Source organism: Meleagris gallopavo, chromosome 5 (assembly GCF_905368555.1).
Source record: "Meleagris gallopavo chromosome 5, MGAL_WU_HG_1.1, whole genome shotgun sequence".
Classification (NCBI taxonomy): Eukaryota; Metazoa; Chordata; class Aves; order Galliformes; family Phasianidae; genus Meleagris; species Meleagris gallopavo.
Window position 1 is genome coordinate 10,912,558 of NC_139408.1, and position 27,352 is coordinate 10,939,909.

The window sequence follows — 27,352 nt, forward strand, 5'->3', positions numbered from 1 at the left end:
CTCCCCATACACAACACTTACAAATGAAAGATAACCAGACATTCAAATACATTTGACTGTAAGTAGGTTCCTAAAACTCTAAAAGACTGATGTTTTTGATTGATGCATTTTTCTTAAGAGGAAGGACAAGAAAGGTCATACCAGTTTGTGTTTGCAGGACTACCAATGGATCAGATGTTTAGAAAGAGTGAATTGTGTCATGGGGTTCATGAAAAATTGTAAGAAAAGCAGAACTAAAAGAGTAAGCAGGAGTGAAAAGGAATTATTACGTTTGCATCAAAACCTATGACCCCTTATAGGGCACTGTGAGGTCAAAGATATGTTTAGAAAACAAGGGAACTGCAATACTGTTAAATCCAGGAAGTTTTCCAGACTGGGGGAGCTAGGAGAACAATATTTAAATTTAGAAAGACAAGAGCCTTATGAACTTTATCACCACATTAAGCAGCAATATTTACTTATTTATTTTTAACTTCTCTGAGAAATCTTTTGTATTTGGAACTCTGTAGATTAAAAGGATGCCCAAACTTATCTGGGAGTCTAGAAACAGGACTAAGTGGCTGTTCTCAAAAGACTGTAATTCAATAGACCTCTTGGATAGGAGCTTGAATAGGAATATAATGACTACTCCACTTCATCATCTAGTATCTGTTAAAGACATTTAAATACTTCCTTAGTAATATTACTTCCTCTGGTTACAACAACTGCAGACTGAGACATCCTGGGAAAATATTCTCTTATCTATAGAGCCTCTGTTTTTCTGTTACTATGAAACTTCTGTCCTTCATTAACATTCAAATCACCTTCTTTCTCTGCAGCTGGTGGAGATGCACTTCACTTTTTTGTCCTAGCAGTGATATAGCAGAACCTTTAACTAGGAATAGGATGTCTCTGGAAACACCTTCAGCCTTTAACATTTATGAACTTTAGTTTGGCAGAAACATGGCAGTAAAACAGAGGCAGTGTACTGTAGATAGCTATAGTTAGGAATCATTCTTTTTTCAGGGAATTTATTTCTTGATTTTAGAACTGTTTTTTGGAACCTACTGGCTATAAGCACTGCATAACAAAATGTGTCTGGTGAGAGGAATATTTTCTTTTATATATATTAATATTCTGCCTTCCACTATATGTTATTTTCACACTTCACTCAAAAATATACCAACTGTTATAATCCTATTTCTGTATCCCTAACTTTGAAGAAAGAACAGTTTAGGACAGCAGAATTCAAGACTTCTTTTGGCATTACCTATTAGGCTTAGAATGTGGTTTTGCAAACAGACTTGAAACACCATCAAAGAGATCTTCAGCTCGGTCAAAATTAGGAGAGGAATTGAAAGGTAGATTTGGACTGAAAACTAGATTACTTAGCTGAGTCAGAGAGCTAAAGTCTATTTTGTTCCTTTTAATAACATCACTTAGGCCTTTCCTGGACAGAATTACATACGTATGACTTATTTCAGTGCCTTTTTACATGTACAACTGTGTGGCAGGAGTGGAGTGCCTGCAGCCACAATTGGTTATTTGGGAACTCCTAACACCAAAGTTAAATATCTGTTATCCAAATATATAAGCAATCTGGGCCATTATCAACAATGAATATTTAATTAATAAAGAAAAAGTTTAATATATTTATTATAAGTAACATTCCCTCAATCTTCGTAACTGGATAAAATGCAGAATTATTTCTAGAACTGGATCTTAAATTATGCTAGCTATATCTATTCTATTTTGGAGTTATTAAAAGTTATTTTCTTCACTATTTATTTTTCTTTTTTAAATACAAAAATAATCTTCCATTCTTTTTAGCTTGTAACACTGCATTTGTCACTATGGTCAATAAAAGTAACATTACTATTCAATTAGCAATGAATGGTCAATCACTATTTACCATTTGTTCTTCTTCAGTTTGGAGAATTTGTGCAACTGCTTGGTAAAAGGAAGATCTTTTAAACAAAATTTAACAGAATCAGCAGCTACAATTTGAAAAAGACAGGTTCAGCTTTTTAATATTTTTCTGTTTGGTATCTATATTTATTGGTAATATTCTCAGGTCTTATTTAAGTCTGCAGTTTAATTTACTGTATTTGATCTGAAAAAAAAAAAATTCGAAAAGCTGTCAGATATTAAGGGAAATAACATAAAGCTGCTGTATTCAAAGTACTGAAGGCATTTCTTTCATGAACACTGACTGCACTATTTGTTCTGCAGGGCAAAAATATGATCAAATATTACACAAATATAACTTTGAAAATGTTTTTTTCATAGCCATATAGATGCACAATTCTCTAAAATTATGGTTGGCCAGAAAAGAGGCCTTATTTCTACAAATACTTTCATCTGAAAATAAGTTTTTGGTGCAAAATTATGAACAATGGTGATGAGATGAATAAATAAAGCATATAATTTACATTGTGTATAAAATATGCAGAAACGTGGATCCTTTACAAGCAGTAAGACATTTTCTAAAGGTTGCAAGGGGAGCTGGAGTCATATCTCTATAGTTTACAACAGCACTTAGTGCAAGAAGAAGTGGTTACAATTGTGTTTGTAAGTGTGATAATAACTGTAATTATTGGAATCAGTGTTAGAGCCATTGTTGGAGACTTTCACTAACCCCTGTTTTGGGCACCAGACTTTGCCTTTCCTGATAAGAGAGTGGTTTAAAAACATTAAATAGTTAATCAAAAATTAAGTAAGGAAACCAAGATGAAACAGCCCTAACAGAGCTCAAAGCCCTAACAGAGCCAAGAGCAGTAACCACTCGGCCTACTGCAGGTCAACTTATATGCAGCCTTTGAAGGGTTTGTGTTTTCTTAACTCCTGAACACTCACAAAAAGAGATCCTCTCTGTGCTCAAATTTAAAGGAATCTGAACAGCCATGGGGAAAGACATGTAGAAAAAATATATCGGTGTTGTACATAGCTAAGTAGACTGAAGATATGTATGTACTCCTAAGGAGAAACAAGCACATACAATTTGATCCCTCCTATCTTTACTAATTCAAACCATAAAATTAATCTCTAGGATATAGCCTCTCATTCGTTTGCAGTTGCAGCTCCCCTGCATGCTAATGTCGATCACATGTGCTTACAAAGCAAAGCAAATTCCCCTAAATTCCAATAGGCTGGACAGAACAACATTTCAAAAAAGCAGCTGTCGTTGGTAGTGTTCAAGTTTATTGGCAATCCTTAAAAAACTGCATCCAAAATACATACTGTATCTGATCTCAAGTTAAGAAGGCTTTTCTCTGAAGAGTGCTGAATCACTTTAATGTAGATTCTAATGCTGCCTTACTCCACTTTCAAGGTAGCTAGTAAATTCAGCTTTACTACAGTACTATAAAGATGTGAAAGAACTGTAATAGCATCTAAAAATGAGCTGTTACCACTATACTGTTCAGTTTAGAAAACTCTAAACAGAATACTGATGAAAAATGTTAATGTTAGTTTGCTGAGTTGCCAAGTGGAATAAGACAATTCACTATATTTTTCTTATAAAATGCAAATTATCTTTAAAGAATCCAGCATATCACCAAGGACTAAAAGAAAGATCTAAACAACATTATATTTCAGTTATTTAATTAAAAAAAAATAAAGAGCTACCAACAACCATGTTTATATAATCAGTACCACTGAGTTCTCAGCATTCACAGGATTTTAAACTCCTGCAAATTCCTGTCAATTATAATGAAATACCTCAAAGTGCTTAAAGCACCTTGCTGGATTAGGGCCTCAACCACATATGCATTTACTTCTGAAGAGTTTGCATTAGATCACCAATACAGTCTCAATAGACTGGTTAAGTAGTGACATTCAAACTGTTCTAGCAGTAAAAAAGTAAGATATAAACCTTACGTTTCTGATCCTTTTGCTTCTGTACCCAGGCTTCTGAATCTGAATTTCAAAGCAGAAAAAGGAACCATTTCTTTCTTGGACAATGGTAATGAAATTTTACAACCCAAGCACATCCCCAGATTCTGTAGACCAGGTCGTGGCATCACTTCAGTCCTAGAACTCCAAAATGGCACAGAAGGTGCTGAGAAATGGTGAAAAGGGTAGGCAGTGTATCCCCTGGCATCTCTGCATGGCAGCTGGTGAAACAAAACAAAAATCAGATCGCTGCCTAGAGAGTCTATTGGCAACTCTCAGTTGCATCTGGAAACAATGGCCCATCAAAGCTAACTACATATTGTTAATATCCCTACCTAATCCAGGCAATGGGAAAGAAAAGTACAAATTCCTCTAGCTAATCTTGTTAACTTCCAGCCACACACATCTCCAGTTTCCTACTTCCTGTCAGACATTGCCACTGCTAAAGCAGCTTCCCCAGTGCTACCACAGACCTCATCTGCAGCCAGGTTGCGGCTGAGGATGCACTCATGCTGCCAGAAGGCTTTTGTTCCTCATCTCCTCAAAACACAGAAGCTAAGGAGGCTTTGTTTCCTACTCCCATCTTGCCAGCCTGCAGAGAAATTAGGGTAGTGCAGAACATCCCTACATGGAAATACTCGGGGCTGGGAAACATATTTCTGAGGGCTAGATTATGATTTTTGTGATACAGATTTTTTCAGCTACTGGGTTCTAAGCCTGCACAGTCTTACACTTGCAGCTATTGGCAAGTTTGACATTTTAAACTATGAAATACCAACCTATTTTGAAATTGTCCAAATCATTAGTTGTGGAATTTTCCTAGCACTTCATGAATACCACTGTTAATTGGGCAATTAACTCAAAACTACAGAATATGCTGTGATGGCATGATATGATATAAGCCATGTAAAAGAAGGAACAGCCAAGCAACTCAGTATGTTGAAAGATATTAATGAAGTGGCAAAATCTGCCAGAAAAATAATAATGGGTGATTTTAACTACCCCAATATTAACTGGTTGAATAACACATCTGTACATGGTTTGGAGAAGCAGCTTATTGATACTATAAATGGCTTCTTTTTGGAGCAGCTCCTTCTGGAGCATAGAAGAGGAGGAGTTCCACTCAGTTATTAATTTATTTGTGTGTGTTTGTGTTTGTGTGAGAAGCAAGCAAGGGTGTTCTGCTAAGCAACAATGGCTACGGGACAATGAGGTTTGAATCTCAATGATGAAGTACCGGAGTGGTAACCAAATAGTTAATGGCAGGTGGGTGAGGAAAAAACCAAAAACCATAAAAAAAGCAGCCATCTCAAACAGCAGGCTGTTTTGGAGGAATGAAGGGGCTTATTCGCACTCAGAAACAAACCTATACAGAGGTAAGGAAAAAATTGAAAGAGAAAAACAAAAATGCTGCCGTAGCCTTAAAAAGCACTCTTCAAATGCATGAACTCTGCCTAAGTGTTTTTAAGAGGACAGAACATTGATTATTGTCGTAGCTCACTGCTGAATGTTGCACAATCTTAAATCTATTCTGTGACCTGTGGCAATAAGAATGTATACATTCAGTTCGAAAGAATTGACTGGAAAAGAACTAATTATTATATTTTGTTTTAATAACTGTAAAATTATTCAAGTAAATTGGCCGGTGAAGAGAATGCACATATACAAATGTACAAATCTAGGAATCTGGAGTGAGATTACACAGGTCCTGCAGTTCTTTTGATGCAGCAAAAGCGTAACAGAATACACACGAGCAGTCTTGATCATATTTCACAATCTGGAGTTTTAAGAATCTGCTAGTGTCTTCTGCTGGACCAGAATCCTGGAGTGGGCGGCAACCAGTACCTAGTATTTCAGAGGGAAGTGAATATGCTTCTAATCTTATCAATCAAGTCACTAGGCAAAGGACTCCATTCTAACCTGTTTCTATTTCTGACAAGTATAGATATACTGTCAGGCTTAAATGAACTTAGTAAGGATGTATAAGGACTATTTGCTCAGATGGGACATCACCTTAATATATAAGCTATGAAAAAAAGCCAGCAATCTCACAATGATAAAAACCTTCCCAAGCAATATAGGATAAATAAGCTCTTATATATAACTGTTGTTTAGTGGATATGGGCTGGGGGAGAGACCAATATAGTTGTAGGGGAAATGACTTTTCAAAAATTTACATTAAAAGCTGGATCGTGATTTGGAGAAGGAAATGTTCCATAAAATTAAAACTTTCTAACCATACTTTAAGAGTATTGGGTTAAGAAGCAACAGAGTAACATGAAACCTGCTGCTGACAAGTACAGAACATTGCATCTTAGAATAATTTCAGCTTCTTTTTTTTGCTACTGGATTTTATACAAACTGTAATCACTTGGTAAAAATGGAACAATGAAATAAAATTTCAATAGTACAAACAAACCCCAGACATAAAACTAAAACAGAAAATATATCCTTAAGGAAATCAATAGTGCATGTTCTATTAAGATAGTTTGTTCAATGCTAAATAATATCTCAAATGCAGGAGAAATAAAAGTGAGTTCAGTGAACTTCAAAGAACAGCTTAATACAACAGGTGCATTTTGAAACATTTTTCTTTGTCTGTGAAATGTAAAGGGCTGCCTATTTTCCACTGATGGATTGACTAATCATGAGCCTGATGCAGTGTTCATAAACTTTTGCTGAAGTAGGATCAAGGATTGTCACCACACACTCTGAAGTTAACAAGATCTCTGATCCCTTGTGCCTGCTATAGGAGCACCACTCAAGTTTTAGATAGTTTTCCCCTCCAGAAAATGATCTGAGAGGGAATGATTTTTTTACTTACATCATGCTAGGCATTTAGGTTGCAAATGCTTGCACCTTACTCTGATCAGTTCCAACAAATCTAGCTGTAGTTCAGTGTTACCACGGAAACAAATGACGGGCTTCCCCAGCAACCAGGCAGTTTTCAAACAACAACAAAAAAACTACTATATATTGGATACTAAAACATTTCAGAAAGAATAGGTAATACAGCAGTAAGAATTCCAAATACACCACCAGTTGATTAGCTAGGCATTTGTCTTCCTTCTGGTGCCCTACAGTAATTCAGCTCATCTGCAGGCCACGTCTTTCGGTCAAACCTCCATTCCTGCCAATATCCACGTGGAAGTCATCTCTTTTTCTTGATCAAACTTTTGTTTTTGTATTAAAAATAAGAACTTTGAATGAAGTCTTACATTTTGTAAGCTGTTTCAGTGGGGAAGGCAGGAGAGGTGACACTTCAAAAATGCACACAACCTTCTTTGTTTTAGCATTGGGAATTAGATTAATTAGTCCCTGGGGTTTCTTGGCTCCTGCAGGGAGCATCCTTCAGACCAACTTTCAGATTATGCAGTAATCTCTAATAAACCCATAAAGATAATATGGTATTTACACAACTAAGCATAGTCTTTGAATATTTTATGATGCACAGTACTGAATCCCTTACACATATTAAGAACAGCAAGCTGCTCCCGGTTAGTTCAAATTTATTTTGTTAAATGTCTTGTTAACATAGATACCCTAAACATTAATTCATCTTCACTGTGCACAAACTTAAACTTCTAAAAGTAAAAACGAAGTTTTCCACATTATTTATATTTTCATTGTCAATTAAAGTGCAGTCAAGAAGCAAAATCTTTTCATGTAAAATGAATTAAAAAATATATGTGATGATTATTAAAATTGGCTTTTGTGCTCAATCTTGTCTTTAATATTTTAAAGTAATATTTTAAAGGGGGCTTCACTTTGATCAGCTCTTTTTAATTGATCAGCTCTTTTTAATTAACTTTTGAAATGCATTTTACAGTATAGTCTTTATCAATTTTTCTATTTAGCTATTAACACTTATGTTTTACCTTCAACAGCCATTATCAAATTTCTATTGAGTCAGGCTTTGGTACATAGCAAAGATCTTGATACATCTAGCAAGCAGTTAACCTCTTACCCCACATCCTCCTGTAACTGTGATTATGATGAATGAGTGGTTAGTTCTAAGCAATTCTGTTTTATGTCAATAAATGAATCAAACAGACACTGGTATATGTGCATTAGGGAGACGGAGAAAATGAAGCTGTCTGTAGGCATTTTATAACCCTCACCCTTTTAACTAATGCGATTCAAAAAGTTAATGCTCACATCAAGTGTTGGCATTCTCTACGCATACCTCTGAATAAGGAGTCCATCGCATCATTTACATAGTCATGTACAGCGTGGCTGAAGGAAGTTTTCTTTACAGGTTTCCTAAGATCTAGCTGCTAAGAGACCCTTGGCTTTGGTTTTGCAATGAACAACCATATCTTCCAAAAATATTCTTCAAATGCCTATCACTACAGAAAACCTATAGGATTCAGTCCAAGTATGGACTTGTACAAATACTTAGCTTCCACATTCTTATTTCGGCTTCCTAGCATAAATATTTCCTAACAGACACCTCTCTCAAGCACTCTGTACAACCTGAACAGCATATTTCATTCTTGCAGAAAAAGAAATATTTGATTAAGGATTTCCATTTTTTGCTTACTGAATTTGCAAATGATTTTTTAGAAGGCAGATAGATTTAGAGCAGCATACATATGGAGCAAGGAAGTCCATGTGTTCAGAGCATGAAAATCCTTTGAATGAGCATTTCTAGCAGCACCTTCACTAAATGGTTAAACTTCATCAAAAACTACATACACATCTACATCTTTGTGCAGTACATCAGGACCCTTTTGGATGGTTCTCACCCCTCTGTGGTGTCCTTATTTGACTAGTTCAAAATATTCTGATGGCACAACAATATGATGAACCCTTTGGGATAATATTGATGCAAATTGTTATTTTGTTTATTATCTCTTGTGGCATATATTTTATTCTTCATTAATAAAAATACTGAAGAAGCTATGTTAAAAATCAAAATCCTGGAAGTCTTCTAGGTGCACTATTTGCTTACTGTAGGAAAATCTGGCTAAAATGAATACAATACATACAGCTTCCACAACATGAGCACACTGTATATCTATTTATTTACCAAGAAACAGTCTGTACAGTAAATAAAGAAGCAGCCAAAATAACATCTGCTGCACTCTGAAGGTAAATGGAGACTCAGATGGGAACATGCTTCAGTGCCAGCATCGTGCAATAGAAAGTCCTACTAGGAGAACCAGAAGTCCCTAGATGACCTTCCACAACCACACAGCTTTAGAAAAATTCACACAGAGGAGTCCATCAGACATCCCAGCAAGAGGCAGAGGTAGGAGTGGAGGGGCATGAGATTCTTCGATACAGAAAAAAAAATAAAATAAAATAAAAAATGTTAATTTTGCTTGGACTTCTGTCATGTTCTCACCAGAGGAATGAATGTTCCAGCCACCTTTCTCTCTCCAGTCTTTTTTCCTACACACTCCTCTCTTCAGGTACAACTATACAGCACTGGACAGTGGAAGTCTATCCTTTCATTGTGCCCACTCTAGCAAATGTACATAGACATCTGCACGCCAGGCATTACTCAAGTTTAAAGAAATGTCCTTCTCTCTTCCGTTTTGTTTCTACACAACTGAGACTCTCTGAAATACAGCTACTACAAGTACACAAGAACTTTTTTTCTTATGAGAAAAATGATGTGCTACTGTAGCTTAAGCTTTGCATAAAAGCTAAGTCAATTTCCTACTACATCACTTTATTTTCACCATTTGTAAAATAATCCCAGAAAACAGAGCTTCAGATTGCTGAGGGGCTAGATCACAGTGCAGCCACATCATTTTGCATTGGCATGTCACAAAATGTTAGCAGGACAGTAGGTAGAAGAGGAAAATGACCTCTGATAATTCCAGCATAAATATGTTGAAAAATCATGGACTCTGCAGCAAACAGAGCTTTCAGTAAGGCACCCCTTTGCTTTCTAAATAGGAATTTTAAATCAGTTAATTCCATAAAGTGACAATCTGATACACATCTCCTTGACCAACATGCTGATGAACAATTATGTTAAGAAGAGGAAAACTGAGATCAACCCATTAAAGACTGAGTTCACCATATTGCTTATTTAGAAAGTGCGGACACTATATTTTCCCAAATGAATTATCTGTAATTCAGAAGAATATCAAATATTATCAATAAAACCCATAAAGCTAAATAGTGCCAAGGCCACGTGCCTTCACTTGCTCCAAATACGCTGTGGCTTTTTTCATTTCATCAAGTAAATATTCCATTTTATTTATTTTTTTCTTTTTATATAAGCTGTAACAAATACAAAGCATTAATCTATTTGGTCAGATGGTGTAAACAAACAATCTCTACATTTTAAATAAAACACTCCAAATCAAACTAAAGAAGTATAAAATTTACCTTCACAATAAAACTGAGGAAGAATGAGTTTGAAGCAAAAAGTACTCTGGCAATACGCTGATTGAAGTGTTAGAGCTGACACAGTTTACCTACTCACGTTACCCGTTTTTTCTGTGCTGTGATGTATGATTATGCGTGTGTCCCCTACACCTTTATATTTTTGTTGTTAAACCTTACAAAAAATTGCTCCTGCTTCTCATTGAAGAGCTATTCTAGCAAGACACTGGTATTAGTTTCATCAGCTTTACCACAATTCACATCAGATTCTTTTTCCCCCTGTGTCAGTGTTTTCACTTTGCACTCACGTCACAATGAAATGTTTGCAAAAAAATGAACTGCTAGTAATAAGTATGTATAATTGCTGATGTACAAGTAAAATTCATTTTACATAAATACTATTGAAGGGCATTTATTTTACCTTTTGTAACTTTAAATAAGCATTGCAGTTTCCTACTAGGCAAACCTACTTGAGAACAGTTAAATAAATTAAACCAAGTCAAGACCACATTCTGGAAAAAAAAGTAACCTTTAGTTAGGACAATTACTCTGTGGGCATAACACAAAAGCACAAATGTCAAATTTTCCATGAAAGTTACTTTTGTATGAATCATCAATCCTGTTTTCTCCTGAACAAAAGTAGCCAAATATGACAAAGAAAAAAAAAGTTGTCTGAACTGGATGATCCAAGTAATTACATGTTACAGCAGAATGCATTTATGACAAAACTTTCAAAAATTTGAGGAAAAAGTTATTATAGCCCCTAGTTGAAATAGCTGTGGTATAGACCTATAGCACTGTTTCGCTGATCTTGTTGTATTCTCATATTCAAACCAGATTGTTTTAAAGATTAATCCTTCCTAGCATTGATCTAACCTCCTTCTATCTGGAGTACAGATCAAACAAACGCTGCAAAAATAAGCCTGAGTAGTATAGCATAACATTTTTAAGTTGTACACTTATCATTTTTAAGTGTTGCACTGAATTGAATCTTCTCAAAACTGTTTACATATACAAACCTTTTGTCTTCCACACCAACCCCCAAAGACTCCATCTTATACAGTATTATCTGCTTAGGGTGGTTTTTGTCCAACCTCATGTCCTGATCCAGTTTCATCAGCTTCATAGTAAACTCACATGAATAAGTATTTGCAGAAATAAAGCTTTTAAACTGAAAGATCCTTGAGGTAACAGCCTGTCCTATCAGTCTATAGAGCACAGTGAAAATTTATGACACTATACATATTACTGTTGCTGAATACTAAGAGTCTATATCTGCTGAACTGAAACCTAAAGAACGTTTTCAAGTTTAGACAGGTACAATGGAAATGATTTAAGATCTAAACTTGTATTCACATAGAACATTCACTTCAATCCTGTTGTCAGAATGTGAGGACGCACTAAGCTGTATCATTCAGTTGTACATCCTACATTTTATTTTCAGTTTATATGAATGTAGGATTTGCATATGTTCCCAAATATACAGTGCTAAACATCAAAGCAAGTCCTTTAATTGAAGAATACAATCAGTCAGCAGCACTATTAGCTGTCAGTGTGACTGAACTCTAATTTGCAGAAAATATCTACAAAAGACAAGACTGCAGTTCATTTAATAGTTATTTTGTAGAGTTATTTACTTGGTTTCTTTGGTAAGAATGCTAGACCATGTACTTAAATTTCTTCTGCAAAAGGCAATGTACAGTTGTTTGGTTATAGTCCATACTGCTCAATACAGTTTAGCTACTTATTTGGCTGATCTAAAGACAAACATTGTTTTAAAAGTGCATTTTGTGTCATTTTTTTCTAGTTCTCACCAGAGAACATTGTTGTAAAGGCAAGATTCAGATCAGGAGTCCGTATAAAACTATTAGAGAATATCCAAAGGAGGACAACAAAGATGGTGAAGAGTCTGGAGGGCAAGAAATATGAGGAGTGGCTGAGGCCCACTGGTCTGCTCAGTCCAGAGCATAGGAGGCTGAGGGGAGGTTTCATGGCAGCCTACAGCTCCTCACAGGGAGCTCTGCTCTCTGTGACAGCGAGAGGATCTGAGGGAATGGCACGGAGCTGTGTCAGTGGATGGGCAGGCTGATTGTTAGGAAAAGATTCTACACCAGAGGGTGTTGAGGCACTGGAACAGGCTCCTCAGGACAGCAGTCATGGTGCCAAGCTGCCAGAGTTTAAGGAGCATTGGACAATGCTCAAACATAGGGTTTGGATTTGGGTGGTCAGGTGTGTGGCTAGGAGTTGGACTTAATGATCCTTGTTGGGTCTTTTCCAACTCCAAGTGTATTCTACAATACTATAATACAATTACTAAAGCACTTTGTAAGTTCACGCTACTACATGAGCATAAATTAAACAATACTTACACCTTCTCATCCAATTAGCCTGTTAAGCACAAAGACGTTCATCATGAATCTACTACGGTATTTATTCCATTGCTTTGACTAGAAAGCATGCTGATTATTGAAGTATAAATAGGTATTGTTTGTATTCACTGATATATTACTGTTTCCATTCATAGATGAGAAAAAATGAGGCACAGGAAAGCCTAAGTGATTGCTTGAAAAACCACACAGTAGCAAAGCCAGGAAAAGTTGCATAAAATTCCTTGCTGTCTATTTAGTAATCACCCCATAACTTTACACTGTCAGCTCAAAACTTTTTTTCAAAGGTTATACTTTAAAAAAATTATTTTGATAACAATTTTTTCTTTAAATATGACTGACAATGTTCATTAAAAAGATGCAAATGTCTACTGACCTATAAATGAAGGAAACTACAAATATAATAGTGAAACCACATATGAAAATAAACATTTGTAAAGAGGAAGGGTTCAGTACGAATTGAACGCATTTCCATATTGAGAGGAGAAACAGCCATATTGTTCCCTGATGAATGTAGTTCTGTGAACATCTTTTTTCCACAAATGATTGAATAAATATTTATTCATAAACTATATTTGCGACTTAAGAGAACAGGCTGCATAGATTGGTTTCATTTATACTACATCATACAAGAGCTATTGCAATAATTTATATCATGACAAGTCTAAGTCCCATTAGATTCTCATTATACTTGACTAAAGCTGAAGACTATCCAAAACAGCAATTCTGAAAGCTTTCTATTCATTGCATAAATAAGTTTCTTACTCTCATATCCTCTCCTCTAACTTTCCCTTTCTCAAAGCATTTATGTAGAGATCTAGTCCTATTTACTTTATTTGAACTTGGGCATATGCTAAACCATATTCTTGGGCCATGGCCTAAATGACTACACTCTCGGTCATTTTGCTGCAACCATAAAGGTCAGCTTTCTCCAGTTTAAATATAAATACATTCCCAATTCAACAGATACCAGTTGTTCTAGTATTTCCTCCATTAACCCATGTAACTTTTCCTCTAAAAGTCCTGTCAGTCTTGAATCGAAGCCTCAGTTCACTTCCAGAAACAATTTGCATCACAACAGCAAGACACACTGATATTGTTAGCAACAGTTGTAACTGATGTGTTATACTCTCATGAGTATTATAAAAAGATGAAATGAAGCTTGAAATAACGTGAATATGTATTGTTAAGTCAAGTATCTGTAGCCCTTGTGAATAAGCTTAAGTTGGTAGTAAAAACAAACTACAAAATATTTGTAAGTAGTGAAATACATCCTTAATAAGAAAAGAATTTAAAACTACGATATTACAATACATAGTTGTAAATAGTTTCCATTTGTTGTGTTGAGACAGTATCAGAAAGATGCCACACAGCAGGAAAATTATTCAATGAATACTTACAAATACACAAGAAAATCAGCCCCAGCTCCCAGAAATCACTGGTAGGTTGCTTTTGAATTCATGAAACTGTCCTGAAAAAATAAAAGGGGGGGGTGAAGTTAAAACAAAAGAAAGAACGCAGAACAGATGTTACCTTTATTTATTATTGAATAATTATGATTTTTAACTATGTACTAAATAAAGCAGCATACAATACTGTTGTGACTATTTCAGCCAAGTAATTTACACAGAATCTGTTTCCAGGAAGCCAATACCAAGAGAAACAATTATTTCATTGTTCTACACCTCACATCATAGCAACCCAGTTCATTGCAGCTTATAGAAACTGTCATAAATGCAATCATGGTTATCTTTTAATAAGAGAAATAGTTTTGAGGCTTTCTTTGGATTGCTGTTTGTGTTGTTGTTGTTGCAGTTTTCTTTAGCATGTTACAGAACATTCATTACATTTTAAAGGTATTTTGTTAGCAGTATTTTGCAGCTTGTCTGGTTTAAAATACTACTGTTTGGGCATCTTTCACTGGAACCCGTCTGAGGCAAAATTTATACAGAAAGACAGACTGACAATTTTGTTCTGGTATGGTCTAGATCCCAGTCAGAAGCTTAATCTAAGTACAATGTGTTCACTATAAGGCATGATTAAATCCAACATTCTTTTTCCTGCGTACCTCTCAGTTCTAGCTGGAAAGGTAGCAGATGCAACTCAAACCCACAGAGCTTGCCTTATAAAATTCTTTAACTAGCACAATGACTCACTTTATGCCTCTAAATATCCATGGTTTCCTCTCTCCAGAACCCCCATGCATTAGAAGGTAGTTCAGTAGTTTATTTTTATTGTTTGGTCTACATACAGCACATTTTTAGTTCTTAAGAAAACAAAGAAACTTTGTTGCAGAGCCCTTGTTTTCTTTCCAAAATGTGAGGATGGATATGGGTAACATTAAACTGAAAATAGTAATGGATCCTGGGCAACTAGTTTAGGTCAAAACCTTTTTGTTCTCCAGAAGCTATCTGATTAATTTACAGTTCATAAAACAGTGGGTGTAAGCGTAGTTTAAAAACATGTAACTATATTTAAGATGAAATCATCACTTTTATTAGCCTCCGGTAATCTTTAAGAAACACCTTCCCACAACATTTCTGTATCCTGAAGTACACCAGCCAGTACTGCACATTGCCTAGAGACAAGGAGAAAATACCAAACTTATCTTGATGTAGAATATCCTCCTTATTTTGTACACCCACCCTGAAGTACATATTATTCATTCCAACCTAGCCTTCCCCCATCCCGAAAGTACACATTTAATTGTGTCTTCTCTCCTGTAATACCAACAGAAAGTCAACAAAACTCATTTGCTGTATCAGTGCTGTGTTATTATATATTTTAAAAGCAAGTCTGAATCTCATTATCAGCTGATTTATGCCATTAGTGCGCTTTGGAGCCACCAATTAAACAAGGACAGTGGTTCATAAGGTCACAGTTAATTAATCTGAAAGAGTATAAATACACTTTAATGCACACCACCTCATGCAGAGAATTTAGGAACAAAGCACCAAATCTCTATTCTGTACAAGCAATTAGGGGGAAAGGTTAAATATACAAAATTTGAAATTTAGCTCTAGCATTCTGTTAACCTACCAGGAAAAAGTTTCATTTGGAAAAAAAAAAAAGTCTTGCAGAATAAGACATATGGCCTTGGTTCTTAGGGCAACAATGTGAGTAAGACACACAGAACAGGCTAACCATACTCAGTGAGCAAATTAGGGTATTTTCTTCAGATAACACCTTAGAACTGGGAACTTACTTAATATACTGGTAGTGTGGAAAGAAACAAAAACCCAGCTCCCAAAAGCCCAGTCTTCTCAAGAATAATGTGAGCAGGACTGTTGTTTAGTACATCATAAAAATTATCGAAAACTACTTTTTCTTCAGCCACATTTCCTTGGTAATTATAATAATATAGTGCATTATGTATAGGGCATTCAAAAGAAATCAAGTAAGGGTTCTGTGACAGCAATATTCTGCACTCAACCAGATTATCAGTAAAATTACATAAATACTAATTGATCAGAAACATTTATATTGAAAATTCAAGTAAGAGATGCCTGGTGCTTAGAAGGAGGAAAATGACACCTGTTTTTCACTACTTTGACTCATTTTACATTTCTGGCTCAATAAACAAACACCACTGCTAACACACATCAAAAAATCTTCAGACACAATTAAACGAATAAGTTGCATTTTTTTTCCTCCCCTCTTCTATACCTATGGTTCTAATATTCCATAATGAGCCTTCCATTGTTTTCTTATTTTAGATCTCCCTTTTTTAAGCTCCATGTAAAAATCCCTCTTTCCATCAAACACTAACATCATGATGTTTAATACAAAATTTCCATTAGCTGTACCCTATGCAATCTATGTATGTGGGTGACTAACAGTGTACAGCCCCTGTGATTGATAAAAGACTTGCATTATGTTTTTTTAAAGCTTTTGAGAGGCCAGCATCCACTGCATCTACTGTTATTAAGAAGAATGACCTAGCCTTTTCAGAAATCTGGTCCATATTCTATTGGCTTAATCTGTTTTTGCTTTCACTGTTAGTGTCTCAGGTTGAACTCAAAGTGACCACGCAGGTCAACAGTTGTTGCGGAAATATATACAAGAACAATGTGTTTTTTTAAAAGTATTCTGTCCATTCAGTTGGTACAAGTCCCATCAGAAAATTCAGCCAGGCACTTTGCAGTCAGAACGCTCTCAGAACATTCTCAGTACCTGCAGCTATTTTAGATGCTCGTTTGGAAAGCTTTTTGCATCTTATCTTACAATAAAGGGGAAAAGTAAAGATGTAAGAGCACATTATGCCTGGATTTCAGGTGCTTTTTGCTCATCTTGCAAAAACATATTGAGACCAAAAGAATCCTGGACTTAAAACAGATTAAGAACGTCAGTATGCTTTAATTGTTACAAACCAAGGAAAATTCCATAAATAGTGGAATTTATTTGCTTATGAAGTCGATTATAATATAGTTCTCTTTCTTCTTAAACACTGTCAGCTCTAATTATTCAAAGAGATTTTAGTTTTCTTAATATTTCACTACTTCTGGAAGGAAAACAAACAAACAAACAAAAAAAAAAAAAAACATACTAATTCCATAAAATCTTTCATTAATATATTTTGATTCTTCTAGGACACAGCCTCTACAGGTAGCCTGTATTTTCTGTGCACAAAAGTGAGCATGAAGGGAGCCTGCAAGTAAAAAATGGAAGCAGTTATTTAGTAAAAAGCATGGCATCGTGTTATATCATTTGAGAATGTGGCCTATCATTGTGGGCTTCTGGGACTAAAATACGTACCATTCAACAACTGTTAAAAAACTGTTTTCAGAATTATAGCACGATGTGAAATGAGAATGAAGAATAATACAGAAATGAAGTTATACATTTTGGGCCTGAATCATCACAATTTCACACACCAAATGTGCAAAATTTCACAATTAAAACAACATTAATGATCTGTAGGCTCATAGCCACAATCACAAAAATGAAGGGGCAGAATGTTGATTATGATGAAACCTTTTGAGTTGGATTTCGACAAATTTTACTTAATTGAGGTAAAGGGCACAGTTTCAAAACTATTCACTGAAGACTGATTTACCTGCACACAGAAAACTCTTCATACACAATCTTTTTGAAATAGGAAAGAAAATGAAGTAACTGCTATAGATGAGACTTGCTACAGAAGATATGAGACAAATCCTATTGCCATCCTCTTTTGTCCCTTCTTCTCAGTGGCCTAGGATTGTATTTTACTGCCTTTGCTCTCTTCTTAAATTGTTTACTCTCTTTTGTTACATTCATTATCCTCCCCCCCCCCCAAAAGAAAATTCACTTTACATTTTATAACACTCTCAGCAATTATCCTCATTTGGATTTTTGTATTCTGCAACAGAGATCCCAGTCAAGTGATCTTGCAAAGGAGGAATCAGAGCATATTATCCGTTAGGAAACTGGTCTTTTTGTAACATGTTGCATCACTGTGAGGTAACAATAAGAACATGGTGCACGAGATAAACATTCGTCTGGACTGAGCTCTGAACTCTGAACTCTGGCCTCAGCCACTTCTTTGCTACAGATTTTCTTCACAACCTTCAACAAGGGACATGCTCTGTGATTCCTACTCCCTCATTCATAAAAAGGAACCAGTATTTCTTCCTTCTGTAAGAGCAGCACTCTACCCTTCTACGTATCAGAAGCTGTTATGTCATTATTACAGAAATCAGGCTAACAAAAAACACTTAAAATAGGATTGCAACTCCACAGCTGCTTTGTAGGGAGATGTGAGTTCACTCTGCCCACACTACGAGATGTCTGGCCACAAACCCACTCTAATCCAGTTTAGCTATGGTTAGCACTTACGTAACCTACATGAATTCCAGTTTAGAGAAACCTCACATCTGTCTACAAAAAGCATGTTGACATACGCATACAATAGATGGTGCTTCTGTAAACAGCCTCTTAAAAAAGGAACCCCAGAAGCATCACTATTTCTGCCAAAGCCCACAGCGTGGTTCACAAGACAGTTGTCCCATTGTCTCTCCCAAAAGGGTATCACTCAGTAGTGATACATGATCTTGCAGTACTGTATTAAATAACTGGCTACAAGCACTTTTAACAATCCTTCTGTAAAAGAATACGTATTTGAAAAATGTGCATTATATATTCAACAGGCAGCTTGTGAAGGATTCTCTGCTGCATCCCTGCATATCCATAAAGTATCCAATCACTACAGGACCTGAGCATAGAATGAAAAATAAACGTCCGTTGGCTGGATCATAGCATAGCATTGGGCTAAGACTAAAAAGGACTAAAAAAAGCACTCTTCCTGTTCAACAAGTAATTTAAATGTATTACCACACCTGCCACTAAAATTATGATAGTTGCTTCAAAAGCAATGCTTCCTATTTTATTATGACGGCTCACAATGTCAGAGGCAGATGTTGGTGGTACAACAGAAGAGGTTAGATCTTCCCAACAATATCCCATTACTTGCTGTTGGCATGTGACTGATAGCAGCAGAAGAGCAATCCGACAAAATGGCATCTGATATAGAAGTGCAGATGAAGCAAAGGTGTGTCTCTGAATTCCTCCATGCAGAAAAAATGGCACCCACTGACATTCATCAGTGCTTTCTGGAGACCAAAAAGAGGATGAGAGCACACCAAGGCAGCGGGTGGTGCATTTCAACAGTTACAAGAACTACAGTGGATCATCTCCACAGAGCAGATTTTCATGAGCATGGCATGCAGGGTATTGCTCATTGCTGGTGAAAATGTATAGCAGCTAATGGTGACTGTTGAAAAATGGAGTTTTGTAGCTGGGAGTTTGCTTTACTAAATAGTGCTATTGTGCTCTTTGTTGTAGTTCCCATGGTAATAAATAAGACTCGTTACTTTCAAAGTGACCTATGTCCACTTGAAAATACCAAAAATATCTAATCCAACCTGAAAATGAAAGAAATACTTAGGTATGTATTTATTCTTTCACATGCTAGGAAGAGGACTAGCATTTCAGATCTGATAAGCTCTATACCAACACTTTCAAGTAGATAAGAGCCACAAGACATACACTACGCTACCCGGAAGGCTGAAGGGAGAGAAGGAGCTCCGCCTATAACTCATGGGTTAGAGATAGCAAGAAACCTCCATGACAGCCCATGGTACGCTGGTAAGTGCAGCACCAGCTCACTGGCACTCACATGAAGGAGCTATGACACTTTAGAAATTAGAAAAAAGCTACATGCTTTTTTTTAATAACCACATGACGGGTCAATCCTAATCGATGTGATTGAATTAAAGAAAAGAGAGAAAGCTTTCAGAACAGTTATGCTTCTGTAGCGCCTGCATGTATAGATCCACACGCTGAAGACGATGCAAGGCAAATTAAGTCCAGACTGAGAGTTGCAGCATTACAAGCCCGGAGAAATGCAGCTTGTGATCCCAATACCAGGACCTCTTTCAGTGCATGGTACTGTTAGAAGGATATATCAAACCCAGAGTTTCACAGCAAATGCAATCTGAACTTGGAAGCAGCGCTGTGCAGAGGATGTGCCTTTAAGATGGCACCCAGGATCACCCTTCAGAAGCTTACATTTGCCACACAGTGATTGAAATCAAAGACAGAAGGGCCATAGCTGCAGTTCTGGCATTGAGCTGCAATGTAACATTTAACAAATTTTCACTCCTTTCTCTCTCAGTGCCTTAAAGGTACTTTCTCTGTTTGGAATGATAGCTTTTTAATCCCTTCCTATGTGCATTCAGGGACTTGCCACTGTAACAGGGCCTCAGGGCACTACTGTAATACAATCCCAAATGAGTTCTCTGGATACAACTTTAACGCAAAAATAATAACAGTGTTTTTGTTTATTACATAACATTATCATTCTGTAAAACCATGTTATATAAGAAAACAACACATAGCATGCTGACATATTTTTTCTTGAAAAAAAATAGAATTAAAATTAACAATTAACTGTTAGCAGGTTTTGGCTCCTTTTATCTTCTGACAATGTAACATATGTCAGGTTTCCTACTACTGCATATTCAGGACATTGTTTAAAGTAATTTTACTGAAGAACTGGCTTACTTTCTTTAAAAGAAATTCTTACAGCTCAGCTGCCTTACAGAAAAGGACAGTACAGATAGAATGAAATACTATTCTAACCTGTAATTTAGCACATAGTTAAATCTCTTCAATGAATTCCATGAGCTCTGGATTGGACTAAATTGATATTGAATTACACAACAGAATGGAATCTCATTGATTTGCCTCAAATTCAAAGTAACTAACTTTATTTACAGATAGATATCCATTTTTTCACAACTTTTTATACATTCATGTCTACTACTTCTGAATTCCTCTTCACAAATAAATGGTCTCTTTGGAAAGAAAAGTAAAAACAAATTCAGTGACCGAGTTTCCTTGTCAGAAAAAGCATCAAGAATTCTAGTTAAATAACATGGAGGCTTTGGTTTATTGTCCAGAACTGCCTAAATTCTGAAACTGATGCACATAACATGAAAAGGACTCATCTTCAGCATGTTCCTTCAGTGGGCCTCAACTTAAACAGCTCTGAAATTGTACTGATACACAATTTACCAGGTGCAAAATCCCTGGCATAATTTTGAATAGCATAATACCTACACATGCATAAGAAAACTTGTAATTGTAACAGGAAAGCTCTCAAACAGGAAGCAGAAGGCCTCAGACAAAAAGATCTTTGGGGGTTTCCATGGGGGTGTGAAAATGCTAGTTGGAAAAGTCCAGCTTTATCATTCTTTCCAAGAGCTACAAAGAATAAGATAGCTGAAATGTCCATCTGATATTTCAGTGATATCAGAAATAACAATAATGCATGGGTACACATTACCTCATCTAAAATTCCAATATAATTATACTATATAGCACTCAGATTTGAAAATCCCTACAAAAATTGGAGATTCAACTTGTCACAACTGAAGAATGCTTAAAGAACAACAAAAATAGAATGGTAGTTTTTATTTAAAAAAAAAAAAAAAAAAAGGAAAAGCATACTGATGTATCCTTACATTCAGCAGAATATAAAATAATCAGGTTGTGAGCCATGCAGCCAAGTATTAATTCAGATGCACATCAGTTCATGTGTTTTTTTCAATTAGAAGGCCTTAAGAATGTTTGCCTTCAGGTGTACTTCCCTGAATTCCTCAAAAGACAAGAACTCCTTACTGCATAGCTTGTTTTTTGTTGTTGCTTTTTCTGAAATGTTGAAACATAATAGCTATAGCCTAAGTTTTGTTTTTTTTTTTAATTTAAAAGACCTCAAATACTGACTTCCCCTCTCAGCTCTGATTTTTGAAATTCATTTCTCCTGACACTATAACAAGAGAAAAGGAGGTCCACATGCTCTCATTTTAATTTCACTTTAGGAGAATAACACTTACTTCTTCAAGGATTTGTTTGGTCACTTAGAATTCCAGCTTACATACATATGCTCAGTTAGAAAACAGTTCCCCAAGTATGCAACACAGAGTACCACCAGTGAAGAAATGGCTTTGCACTCTGCCCAAGACACCATTACACCTGTGATTATTTACAATAATCAGTCCCAAATGCAAATAATTCTCACCAGCCAGAAAAAGAAATCACATGTAAAAGACTGAGCAAGCTTACCTCACCAAACCCTCAAAATAAAAACTCATCTTTCCTTCAGTGTCTCTGAAAGGACTATTTCATCAGTTAAAAAAAAAATAATAACATTTGAGTAGGGAAAGAGTACACTGTGAAACAGAAATTTGCCTTCAAAGTTCTCAGTTTATAAAAATTCAAGCTTGGGAGAAGCTTTATTTGCTACTGAATTTCACTTATAGCATCTCTTTCAAAAACGCGTATGTTCTTGTTGCTTATAAAGATTTTGATTTCTTTTTTTTTTTTTTTTTTTCAATATTCACCTCTGCAAGATATCTTCAAACCAGAACTGATATACGTTCACCAAAGATAAAAATCTCTGCAGGCAGCATGGCCCATGGAATAAAGTATACACTCACTCCTAGCTCCAGTTTACTTTCTCTTTTTACAACACATATAGGGATCACACATTAGCAAACTGTTGATGCTGGGATCAGAGGTGCCCTACTATACAGGACCAACTGTCCTAAATGAAAAATGTAAAGTCAAGTTTGTGGGATGAGTTTTGTTTTTCACATGCTGAAAATTATTTAGATAATAATTTCTTAGCCTCTTTAGTTAGTCATATAGAATCATTCCTCCAGGCACTTAGTAGTATTGCTCCATATCTATGAGCCTCAGGCTATCTGCACCTGTCCTCAGCATGATACTGACAGGCAGCAATGAAAAGCTGATGGCTAGAGGGGTGGCTACTGGGTGCTTTGCATAAGATATTTCAGAAATGTACATGGGATACTGATCTGGGGGGAAAACACACAGACACACATGCACAAAATTGGCATTAATTTGGAGAGGAAAGCTAAAAGTTTCACCAAATTAACTCATAACCTGACATGTCTCATTGTAAAATCTTATCAATGGTTTAATCAAACAAGAGAAAATAAAGGAGGAAAGAAAAAATACAGGGAATAACTTGCACTTCCTTAGAAAGAAAGTTCTTCAGGAAGTGTTTCAGTGCAAAATGAAGCTGCTATTGCTGTGGAATTTTAGGGTACTGTTTCTCCGTTTTCTTTTTAATAAACACCAGAGTGAAATTACAGCAGCATCCATAAGAAATTATCAGAACACAAGTTGTAACTACTCCCAGGCAACTAGAAAGTATGAAGGGTTTTGTTTGGGCTTTTTTCTGTGTAAAATTCTCTGATTTTTCCATTATACTTTAACTCAGCATACTTTGCTTCTTTGAGCTACAAATACCTCTTTCCAGGAGACCATTCCCTCTTTCTCTAGCATATACATTCTTTGGTATGCAATGTAGAGTTAACTATTTGTGTATGAGGAGAAAATTCTGGGGGAAAACAAGAAAAGATAATTCATTGTAAGGTCAAACGTGACTATTACTACACAGCTTCTCCAGACAATTTTCAAGGACCTTGGAGGGACGTAAATAATTAAGAATACTACAGCGGAATGGTATTTTCCTCTTTAAAGAGGCCAAAGTTTCAGCTCAAAATTTCAGGATCTCAGACAGAGATCAAGTAATACACGCTTCTAATACTGACAGCCTGTACTGCAGCAATTTATGCAGTTAAGCAACACCTTAATACCAAGTCTCTTCTTCAAAAGAGTTCAGGAGCAGCAGAATCCCAGCCTAGGTTGTGTAGATCTTTGCAAATAATAAGTAAAGATGGTGTTAAAATATTTAAAAGGTCATAAGCACAAAAAATTACATTACTGTCTCAGACAAATCCTCTCTGTAAGCATGCTGACTCTGATTTTTAAGACGAAGTAATCATAAATTGCTTAAGAGCATGTACAAAAATTAGGAGATAATTATATTAAAAAATGTACAAAGTGGCCCAACGCCAACAAGAGTGTCTTCCATCAATCATGTATGATGCTCTCCTCGAGACCTCTCCCTACCTGGAGAAGCAGCTGTGCTCAGTAGCAAGTCCCAACAACCTTTAAAGCCTGGTTCCTGCAGACACAGTAAGAGGGCCTGAAAACATGACCTACTAGGTGCTTTTTGTTTTGTTCACTGCTATAGGACAGCATATGAAATTCATTATGAAACTCAAATTTCACAGAAAAAGGAAAAATCTCTATTGTGGTTATATGAACTAATGAACTGAACTTCCCACAGTTATACTAGTTCGATCCTGCAGAAGTCACTAAACGTGCATGATGCTAGGTGATGGCTATCCTTGGCCTCATTATCTAACTATGCCTTATAAAAGATGTATTTCAACAAGCTGACTCTATTATCACACCGCAGGATACAGTGAAACTTTCATTGATTTCAATGACAATAGCTGGTAGGGTTTCAGGCAAGAGTAATACTATCCTTGTGTAAAAGCTGGAAAAAAATACTTCCCAAGATTCTCTAACATCACTACGATTTAGCCAAGTTATCATAGAAATGCAAGAAAAAAAAATAACATGCAGACTGTTTCATTCACATACATACAAAATCCTCAGTGATTCCAGCACACAAATGATGGGTATGTTGTTATTAGAATCTGGCTGAAGCATATTAAAATTGGATGTCCAATTTTAACATTGCGGAAGTAAATCAATCAACACTTCAAACTTGTGTGGACTTATTTTATGAAAGCAAGTTACGTGGTAGAAGTTATAAAATGTGCTGTCTGACATGCTGTTTAACATTTTTAAATTTCTCCTCTTGTAACCTGGCACGTCCCAATTCTTTTTATCCAAAAATCTTCCAAAAGAGCAGATCGCTCTCCAGTCATCTCATACTATTATCGTCATACACTTCAACTCAAAGAGCAGAAGATATTCATACTGCAAGAGAATGAGTTAAACTGAGTTAAACATGTACAGAATATTGTAGAAATTTAGAGTGCTTGGAGAATAGAGACTACTAGAACAAAAAACAATATTGCTCTACTATATAGATTTTTATCCACTTTGAAGACATAATTTAGCACCCCTTCAACTAGGTGTAAATATTCTGAGTTTCACATATTCCCACAAAGAAGCTCTGCAGATTTTGTTCAATAACATGTAAAGAAGTACATGGTTCTTCCTTTTTCTGTGTCTGAAAATACCTTGTCCTCTCAGATAAAGTGTATGCTGCTCAAAGGGCTGATAAATAAGCATTTCAAGTTTGCCATCCAGTAAAACTTGGTGATCCCACCCAAAGTGTTTCATCACCAGAAGCATCTGGTGTTCTTTCTGCACAATTACCATATTACAGAACATATTTTAACTTGGAACTTGCATTTGGTAGACACATTCGTCATTTTATGAGCAAGAAGACAGCATCTTGCCAATGCATGGCCTCAAAAAAAAAATTTCAACACACCAGACTCTAATTTCTATCCTAGCAAATCCTGCCTGCATAGAAGGAAGTAACATCTTAGCTTTTAACTAACGTACATGAAGGTGAGGACAAGATACCAACTAGCAGTTTCATAAATCTTCTCTCTCTACATTGATAATTCAGAGCATAATCCAACAGATTAGGGGTAAAATGAATTGCCTTCATTTGAAACTCCATTTTAAGACATCTGACTTTGAAATTAAAACTAAGGACCCACAAGAAACTAAACTGTTTGAAGTTTAAAAAAAAAAAAAAATCATTGCACAATAATAATCTGAAGATTGACCATGTCAAGAATATTTTGCATCAGATTCTTCAACTACATTTATTTTACAGACTGCAAATACAATAATAATATGAGAACACCTCTAAATGCAGGAACATTTAAAAAGTGAAAGGAGAAGGCAAGAATATGGTTACACTTGAGTAATACTAGACTCCTTTCTGGATTGCTTCTCAAGAAAATCTACATAAAAGAAAACATGATGAGAACACTGAAACACGAGCACATTTCCAAGAGCATTCAGAATTTTCCCTTGCAGCTTGCCTCTAACTTTTTTTTCCTTTTTTTCTCTGATTGTGTCAATATTTGTGGCAAAAGATGAAAACATATGCAGCAACGTTATCCTCAGATTTCTCAGGACAGTATGGATAGCATGAAAGAGAGAGCATTTAAAGTGATGCTCAATAATTCTCAGATCTAGATATACTGGTTACCTTTCTGAACTCTGAGATTAGGTCTGCATTAAGTGGACCTTGCATACAAACAATTCACATACAAGGACAGAAAATGATGCAAACCTATGTATGGGATTTTGTTCTCTAAGGAATGTGCTTTATGTAGAATCCTGGATAGAGATACATGCTTCTCTCAAAGATGTTTATTCAGTTTGTTTGGTGTCCACGTGGATCAATTGATCTGAAATTAGTGAAAATATATGAAAAGAACAACAATCAAAAGATCCACACCAAACAAATAAGCTGCTACACTCCATATGACAAATAGCATATAAACCAGAAAACATAAGTTTTAAAACCAAAACATCCTCCCAGAACACAGATTTTCACCCATCAAAGTCTTCATATGTAGAAATTTGAATGATCCAGTGAAAGAATAACAGATTAGATAACAGTAAACACAGAAAACTGAACCAAATTTTAATTAGAAAATTAATAAGAAAGTTATATAAAAAGTTGAATAGAAACTATACAAAGCTGTGGTTTTTTGTTTTTTGTTTTTTTTTTTGTTTTTTTTTTTACAGGTAACTTTGTAAGATTTGTCCCTCAACAACAGTAACAAAAAAAAAAAAAAAACTGAAGAAATGAATTTAATGAAATAATAAGACACAAGAAAGAGATGGGAAAAATATATAATCATAGAAGAATGTATCTGTGTAGTAATAAATGGCAGCAGAACTAATGAAAGTGAGAAATTAGAAACATTCAATTTGGTGAAGAGATCTATGGGTGCATATGAAGAATTGCAAACCTGTTCATCTTTACATGACAAGCCATCAGACAGTCTAAATGTAATATATGAGCAAGTAAATAAACATTTGACTACACAAAGTGTCATTCTCATTGGGTGACACTCCAAAGAGTGTGTATCTCATCTCTTGGCAAAAACAAACTGCACATTACATCCTTGTTTTTATACAGAATTTCAGAGCAGATTTTCTAACATCCGAAATTTAAAAAACAAATATGGTCCATTCACTTCCAGCAGTTTTTTTTCCTCTAATTTTATCTCAGCCAACAATATCATAGCAAATAGCATATTTTTATCTACTTATGTTCTCATATTTTTTGAGCAATAGCATGACTTTCCTCTCTGCCAGTA

General features: G+C 35.6%; 1 protein-coding gene across 12 annotated transcripts in view; it reads right to left on the bottom strand.

Annotated features, from left to right (window-relative positions):
* Nucleotides 1-27,352, bottom strand: part of SOX6 (SRY-box transcription factor 6) — a 366,009-nt gene that overhangs the window by 298,700 nt on the left and 39,957 nt on the right. For all 12 annotated transcript variants that reach the window (XM_085224215.1, XM_085224217.1, XM_085224213.1 and 9 more), the window contains exon 2: nt 14,006-14,076. The gene's annotated coding sequence lies outside the window, so the exon portion shown is untranslated. The remainder of the gene's footprint in view (nt 1-14,005; nt 14,077-27,352) is intronic.